Source organism: Gavialis gangeticus, unplaced genomic scaffold, assembly GCF_001723915.1.
Source record: "Gavialis gangeticus isolate Ggan-Ray unplaced genomic scaffold, GavGan_comp1, whole genome shotgun sequence".
Classification (NCBI taxonomy): domain Eukaryota; kingdom Metazoa; phylum Chordata; order Crocodylia; family Gavialidae; genus Gavialis; species Gavialis gangeticus.
In genome coordinates, this window is record NW_017729026.1 from 31,608,471 (window position 1) to 31,617,587 (window position 9,117).

The following is a 9,117-nucleotide window of genomic DNA, read 5'->3' on the forward strand; positions in this document are numbered from 1 at the left end:
TGAGTTTCAGGACTCTAGCTCTAAAAAACAGTTGTTTGTAGTCATTTATTTTTATCTATCCAGTATGTCCTGAGGAGACGTTTAAGTAGTCTATCAGAGGATAACTGAAGTCATGTTGTTGTTGTTTGTTTAATCTCCCTCATCATGTCATGATCACTTCTGCTATCCTGTTCAGGTGGTTGATAATACAGCCTTAATACTACGCTTCTTATCAAGCATAGAATTTGAGTCCTGAGAGGTTAAACAACGTCTTTTGTTTCAGTTAAAAATGTTACCTTGCTTGATGCTATAATTTAATGCAAGGCTGTCTACCTGGCAGTCCACAAGTTGCATGTGGCCCTGGAGGAGGTTAACCTGGGACCCCTGGGATCCCAGTCTCAGCACTGCTACTTTAATTAGTCTCTTGCTTCTGCTGCTGGAGTCTCCAGGTTCCCCCTTCCTCTTCCACTTCCTGACCTTGCTCTTGGGGGCAGGGTTGGGCAGTGTGGCTCATGGGGCTGAAGTAGCCCACCACTGAGCAGCTCGAGAGGGGCCTTTGGACAATGTGCAGTGCAGCAGGTAGGCACTGTTGCAGTGTTGGGGTGCACAGTGTGGTGGGGGTACTGGTACAGCACAGCATCGGGGCAGGGTTGGGGGGAATGCAGTCAGCATGGTGTAGGAACACTAGTGTAGGGAAACTCGCTGAGCTCCCAGCCACTCAGAAGTTAAGACAGCCCTGTTCTAACATACAGTGCTACTCCTCCCCTGAACAACTTGCTCACCCACTCCTATATAAAACTATATCCTGGTATTGGAGTGTCCCGTTGATTTTTCATCCTTTCAGCAAATGTCCAAAATGCCTATTCTATCAGTATCATCACTTAATGCCCAGTTTATTCACCTCATTTTTCAGGTTTCTTGCATTTATATAGAAGCACTTATAAACTAGTCCAATTGCCTATTTTTGCTTCCTAACTAGGATTTTATTTGTTTTGACTTTTCCTCACTATCTTCTATCTTTGCAGCTTCTGTTCTTTCCTATCCTCTTTAATAGGATATGGAGTTTTTATGACATCTCCCCAAGGAATATGTCAACCCAAACTATGTGCTCTTCTACACCTGCCCCTTCGCTTTAGTCTTTAAAGAACTTTTCTAAAACCTTTTTAATTATATATAGCAGCAGTCTGGTTCCATGTTGGTTCAGGTGGCATCTGTCCTTTTTACACGATTGTTTTATCTACGCTTGAGACTGCAGCTCTGCCTGTATTTCTGGCTCAGGGCACAACACTGGTTGCATTTTCAAGAATACTCAGAACACATGGTCATTACTACTCCCTGGGTAAATAGGTAAGACGACAAGCAAACTCAATCCAGCAAGGAGGACTTAACTCTTCCTTAAACACAAATCCCTTACAAGCCACCTCCCACTTGTTTTCTTTCTGCCACTTGTTATATAATAGCTTTTATATTCTGTAGTTTGATATTAGACCTGGCCCCCCCATTAAGGCATCAGAATGACTAGAAGCAGTGACTTCACATGGCCAGCACTACCCATCAGACAGACAGACAACAAACATATTCATTTACCTTCCAGGAACAAGGATCTACTGCTTCCCACAAACTAAGTCTTTTGCAGACTCCTTGGCTGGTTGTTCCTCTGTTGTGGGGATGCCCCTAGCAGCTTCACTTGGATACTGTTGGGTTTGGAATGCATGTGTTGAAGCTGGTGGAGAATGGCCTGAGTAGGACATCTCACCCCTGTGTGGGAAGGGTAGATGCTTCCTCCCAGATGCAGACTTTGAATCCATATTCCTTGCTGAGGCTGAGATAAATCTTTTGTTTTGACACCAGAACTCGTGTCAACTCTCCTAAGCCCTTAGTTGCTTTTTGAGGGACTAATAAGAATTTCTGCTATAAACTAGGAACTTATTTGTTGCAGAGGACACTAGAGGAAAAAGACCTGAGGTAGATCAGAGCAAGCCACCAGTGCGGTCAATCCAGGAGACAGGTAAAAGATACTCTGGCTTCTCTTCAGACTGCACAAATCTTTCACCTTGTACAGGTCACTAGTGAGACCTTGTTTGGAATACAGAAGAACCTGGATATTTTCCGGGCATAGATTTCTGACTCCCCTGCAAGAGAAGGGGCAAGTAAAAGTACAAAGTAACAAAGGTATACAGCCCTGCAGCAAACAACTCCAGCTCCAGCTGTTACCTGCAGCTTTTATTTCAAAGGGTGCCACCTCATTGATCAGCTGTGTAGGAGTCACTGAGAAGTTCCAGCTGAGTGGAGAAGCAGCACCCTTTGAAGCGAAAGTCACAGCAAGCAGCTGGGCACCTTGTCTTTGATTCAACAACTTGCTGCAAAGTGAGTGAGTTGCAAACCGCCCAGACATGAATAGTCCAGGTTCCACTGTACACTGTACAATACTTGTATTGAAACTGGAGCAAGTGCAGAGAAGAATAGCTAGGATCATCGGGGGAACAGAAAATGTATTTTATGAACAGAGACTAAAAGTGCTTGATTCATTTAGTTCAGCAAAGCAAAGGCTGATAGGGATACAAGTGGTCTTTATATTCATGGGACGGGCTAAACACCAGGTTAGGGGTGAACAATGTTGGCACAAAACAATCTTGTGGGTAAATTGGACGTGACCAAATTCAGGCTAGAAATCAGAAGGTGATTTTTAACCATCAGAAGCTAGTGGAGTTATTATGAAAGTCTTTCATTAGTAGGGGTAAGAGAGCCAAGTCATTTCAAGATTGAGCACATTTTCAGTTTATAAACTGAGTGGTATAACATGGCTGCCTATAATAGCAGTACTTGGACTCTGATTCTTGTAGAGATCTATGCTCCTAGGTTATTTTCATATAAATCTTAAGTACTACTTAATAATTTTATTTACATTTTGTTAAGCAAGTATTAATGGTATGTACCTAGGACGTGACTAGTCAACAGTACTATCACCTTTATACCAGAAGCTTGCTAGTCTCAAGCAAAACCCTGGGTTTATAATTATTGCTCTTTAATACTACTTCGGGAAGCAGTCTTTCATTGTGATGGTAAATAAGGTTTCCTTATAGCCATCCTTACTGAGTTTGAGTCATGGGTGTTCCATCACAGAAGAATAGATAATTCTGATGTGCTAGTACAATAGTCTCACTTGTTAAAACAGACTTCAGTTCCCAAGGCTGTGTGTGGTGTGCTGTCAAGCATGTAATGGGCCACTCAATTTGTCTTCAAATGCTAGCAGTATCTACTTCTTTATTGTAATGTGCCATGTGATTCCTAGAGTTTGATATGAGCTATAAAACTGCAGATTGTGTTAGAAAATTACACTGCAGGAACAGACTAGAATCCACTAGTCTCCTTTCTTGTCTTGAGTGTTCTGTACTGGATGCCTCTAAGGAAGGTAAGAAACCCTTTTACTGAAGCTATCCAGCTGTGCAATACCTTGGGGTGAGACAGATAGAGACCTTCTCTCATAATAAATGCCACCTAGGATTCTATTTTTAACCAATCCCCATATGCAGTCAGTTGGGAATGTGTTTCTTTTCATGTGCTGCATTCCCCACCTCAAGATTCATATAATCAGACTCCTTCCTCTTCATTTGAGACCTAGTAAAAAAAAATTATAGGATTTTATTTAATAATCTAGTGTGGCTATGCAGCTTTCCAGCTTCCTCATGTTAAATACTAGTATCATTAACTCTCCTATTATATATATTACAGCCAGATTTTTAAGGAAATGCAGGTCTCCTATATAAGGCTATCCTAATGCCCTTTAATTTTAGATGCGAAGCATGCTTCAGTTAATTACTTCTTAGTTACCCACATTCTGCAAATATACGATTTACATTTTGTTGATATTCTTATGACAAATACGTTCTTTGGAATGAAAAAGCCACCAGATACTACAGAATGTTTTAAAGCAGGTGTAGCCAACCTGTGATATGGGCAGCCAGCAGACTGGGGAGTAGACAGGCAGAACAGTGCCAGACTGGATATGGAACAGAAAGTAGAACAGCAGATCAGCTAGGAGAAAGACATCAGAGTGGCACTTGAGGAGGGTTTGGGGCTAATTTGTGGCACGGCTGCCAAAAAGGTTGGCCCTCACTGTTCTAAAGCATGTTTCATGTTGTAGTGTGCCACAAAGGACTTAAGTCTCCAACATAAGCTAAATAATCTAGAACAGTGGAAGGCTGAAAGAAAACAAGGGTAATATGGGCGTAATAACCTACATGCAGGCACAAAAAGCAGGGAACAAATAAGTAGCATAATTGACCAAGTTAAAGCAAGTGAACTTGGACCCTTAATGTTCCCAAAGTCTTTTTACCTTTTGTAAGCAAAAACTGATTATAGTAGGTGCATAATGAAAGTAAAGATGCTGATGCACAGTGGGAACACTCCAACCTGTATCCAAAAACTGTGATTTTATGTAGCTCCAAGCACAGGAGCTTTCAAGCTTTTTCTGTATTCATGCAACTTCTTAAGAGAGATCCTCCAACTGGGTCATCTACCTAAGTCAGGGGCGGGCAATTATTTCAGGCAGAGGGCCACTTACCCAGTTTTGGTAGGCTGTTGAGGGCTGACAGGTGCCCCACCCCCTGGTCACTATCTTGGGGACCAATGTCCCAGGGCTAGCACTGGTGGGGCCCAGAGCAGGGCACAGGCTGTCAGGGGTCTGTGGAGCTAGTCTGGGCTGCACTACCAGGGAGAGGAGGGAGCTGACTCAGCTCCATAGAGCTCCTGCCACCCTGCTCTGGGCCCCGACAGCACTGGCCCCGGGACACTGGTGTGGGCCCCGTGCTCCTGCTGGATCTCGCACCTGCTTGCTCCCAGTGCCCCCCAGCCCTATGGTACACGCGGGGGGCAGTGCACAGCCCTGACTGCTGCTGCCAGCAGGGATGAAGCTGGTGCAGAGCGAGGGGAAAAACAGCCCCTCGCCCACCCCATGGCCGATACTCCCTGCTGCAGCCGCTCGCAGCCCACGTGGGGCTGTCCGGAGCAAGCACAGGCAGCCCCATGCGGGCTGCGAGCGGCTACAGTGCAGGGCACCAGCCATGGGATCAGAGGGGAGGGGCAGCTTTTCCCCGGACTCCCTCCCTGCCCGCCCTCCCCCCTTACCTGAGGTTCCAGCACGGGGCAGCCATGTGGTCTCAGGCCAGAAGCCCCTGCTGGGGCTTCCAGCTGTGGGGGCAGGGTTGGGCAGGCCCTGCTGTTATGGGAGCCCGCTAGGCTTCCCCGTGGCCCTACTGCCCTTGGTTCCTGTCATTTTTGACAGGAACCAAGGGCAGATAAATATTCATTTTCTAAATTTTTTTAGGGGTCCCGTGGGCCGGATAGAATGGCCTCATGGGCCATATTTTGCCCACCCCTGACCTAAGTCCATTATTCCTTGAGAAACAGTAGTAGCTGCAGTTTGTTAAGACTTTGGATTCTGTTTCCTTCAGGAAGGCTTAGAAAGATTTTTCAGCTGCAAATACTTCATGGAGCTCATTATATGCTGATGTGCTATCCCTAACTTTCTACAGTAATTGTGTTACAATATCCTAAGTTTCAGCAATTTCAATTAATTGCATTGTTTTTCACTTGGAACTGGTGCCTTATTGAAGTAGATCATTCCCATACTAATTTCAAGAGACCTCCACCCCTACTGCTGTAGTAAGGATTTCAAACTTCTCATTAAAAGTACTGTAGAAGTTGTTTGCCATTTTTAGGTTCTGAGATACACTGCCAAGTTGGTAAGTCAGATTCTGAAACCTCTGCTCAACATTACTTTACAAAACTTAAAGTAACCAACAGCCCAAAACATATAAGTCCCTTTGTGGAGTTTTCTCTAATTACAACTGTAGGTGCCAAAGTTCAACATTTAGGCAACAGAGAGATCCTCCAGTTGCACACTGGCTGCTGCCTAATTAGGACTGCACCTGAAGTCCCCTAGTGTGCATCTATATTACCTCCTCTTGAGCAAGATGGGGCACATTACCAAAAAATGAGAACCATCCGCTTGCAAATTTGCAGAGTAGATGGTTGAATGTAGTCCAGGGTATATGCTCAGGGCTGCATCCAGCTGCTTATTCCACAAATCTATAGGCCTAAGCAGCATGCCCAGTCTGACTCAGGGAGTGGTATAGATATAGCCTCCCAATCCTCAGACCCCCACTCTCCCCAGGTGCCCCAGGACCAGGGACTGCAGCCCCCCTGCCCCTCCACCCCAGCAGCACCTGAGCTCCAGCTGCCACCTGCAGGAAGGAGCAGCTGCTGAAGCCAGGGCACAGAGGCCGGCTCCTTGCTCCTGTCCACTCTCCCACAGGTGGCATGGCCAAAATGGAGCCCTTGGTAGGGGGAAGGTGTGAGGATGTGGGCTGCCCGCTGTGAGCTTGGAGCTCCCCACCCTGCTGTCCTTCACCTGGGCCTCTGCAGCCCAGCGGGCTGGACCTGACATGGGAGGGAGTGCTGTGCCACAACCCCATCTGCTGGGGTTGTGACCCACAGTTTGGGAACCATTATTCTAAAGGGAAGGAGGGTGTATAGCTTGGATTGTCTCCATTTTAGCTGGGAAGGTACTTTTCCAGGAAACAGAGTGGCTGGATGAGTCAAGAGGACATTAAATTAATCACAAGAGAGGAAGGTGAAAAAAGGGAACAAAAGTACATTCATTTAGCACACAATCACGATACTCAGAATTAAATTAGCTGACAGAAAAATCTCTAACCCCTTACACCAATGTTGAGTCTTGGTAATAAACAACAGCAATGGAAATTTCTCATTATGAGCATAAATTTGACCTAGTTGGCATTACTGGCATCTGGTGAAATGATTCACATTATTAGGATGCTAGAAAGTAATGTTTATAACTAATAAAGGAAGGATAGTGGGTAAAATGGGAGGGGAAACGTAAAAAAATAGCACTGTGCATTTCCAACAACCTGGATGAAAATTATCTTGGATATGTGCATGCAAGATAAAGCACTAGTTAATTTTTGTTGCTAACCAATAGATTTCACTGGAGAACAAGAACAACTAGCTTCTTGAAAACCTAGCTGCAACGTAGAGTGACAGGAAAAAAAACTATGTTGCTATACAGGACACCTCAGCGTTATTGCTGGATGTCTCATACTGTCAATACTAAAACACCCTCAGAATTTCTGAGTATAGAAGATGGCAGTTTCCTAGCTCAGAATTTTGCAGCTAACACTAGGGAGATGAACAGAACACCTTGTCTTGCCAGATATTGATCAGAGATCTAAGAATTAGCTCTACCTTAGGTACAAATAATCATGACTTCATCATATTTTTATCTTTTATACCAAACTTAGTATATATACACATAATACAGAATATGTACACACCTTGTGAAATTGGTTTTTTTCAAAGCACCAATCTGAACCCAGAGATACCGTAGCATGAATGAGCAGGGATTTTTAAAAAACATTTAAGTTGGCCAAAGACAACTGAGAAAAACATTGCACTGGATCAAAAACTAACCCTAGAGGGATGGAGAGACAGCTATTAAAATAAACAAACAGGAAGGTGTGATTGTAATGAATATAAAACTGCAGGATGGAACCATAATAGCTGATTAGAAAGTGAGGCATAGGTAGGACCAAAAGGAGTCCAAGTAATGGCACTGGCCCATTGCTACAAGGACCTGGTAGAATTGTCAGCAGCCCTGCAGAAAAAAAGCAGAACTCCACTATTTCTGTTCTGGATTTCAGGAAAAGCCAGATAAGGTAGTTATTCATATGATCAAACACTTTCCATGATGGCAGGGAAGAAATCAGTGGGTCTGGATGTTTTCCATTCAAGGATTTTAAAACTGTGAAAGCTTTCAGTCCTGAAAGCTGACTTTCAATTATCCCTGAGAACATAAAGGATGTTAATGTTGTGCCAATATATAGAAAGAACAAACTGAATGAGCTATATAAGTGCTGTCCTGCAAACCTGAGAGCAGAATGGCTGAGATGGGACCTAATTAATAAAGAATTCAAGGAGAGCATCAGTCAATATTGGTTTTCTTTTGTCAAACATACTTTGAATCTTGTCAAAGTAATTTATTTTTAAGATAACAGTTGATAAAAGGTAATAGCATAGATATTATACATTTGGAAGACATCTGACTTGCTAGCATTTGATTTTTGATTAAGAAACTAGGAAACGCCATGGCACACATTAAATGGATTAAAAACTGGTTAAGTACAAAGTTTCAAAACATAACTATAAATGGATATGTAGGTGTATTTCTAGTGGATTCCACAGTGAATGGTTCTTGGATCTACAAGAAGATGACACTGCATTTGAAAGCTTGTCAAATCTATTCCAACTATGCAGCTGGTCTAGTAAAAGATATTACCAACAAAAGGACTCAGGATCATGGTAGTTAATCTGCTCATCATGAACTCACAGAATTACATTTGTGGCCACAAAGACTTATGCAATTCCTGAATGTGTGAAATAGGGGAACAAGTATATTTCATCTGTATTTGATACTGATGAAAAAGTTACTTGTCCAGTTTTGGTATCAATAATGGATGTTGATAAATTAGTGAAGGTTTAGAAAAGAGTCATAAGAAAAAGTAAAGGATTGGAAAAGATGCCTTAAGGCAGCAGAGTCCAAGGCCAAATCCACACAAATGCAGCCGTGTGATGTATGGGGCCACAGACCCACCTGCAGCACCACACATCCAGGCGTTACCCCATGCTCCTACCTTGCGGCACGAGGGTTTTTTGACCCCAGGAGATCCTGGGATCAAAAAAACCAACACAGAAAAAAAGCAGGGCAGCATACGTGATGGCAGTGTGTGCTGCCCAAAGCCACAGCCAGGCCTGCCAGAACCATTCTCTGGCTGCCAGCCAGGCTCCCAGCTGCAGGAGTGACATGACTGCAGCTCCCTGAGGCCCTCAAGACCCCAGGTAAGACTGCTAGGGTCAGCAGTTGCTGGCCCAGCTTCTCCTACCCCATCCAAGGTAACCTGCAACATGCCAGAAGGCGCACGGCATGGGTGTTCCCCAGGGACAAAAAGCAGTGGCAAGGTGTGCTGCTGCTTCTTGTCCCTGGGAAAACAAATGTCCACACTTGTATGGACACGATCCAAGAGCTCAAGCTGTTCAGTTTAACAGACAACTGTTAATGGA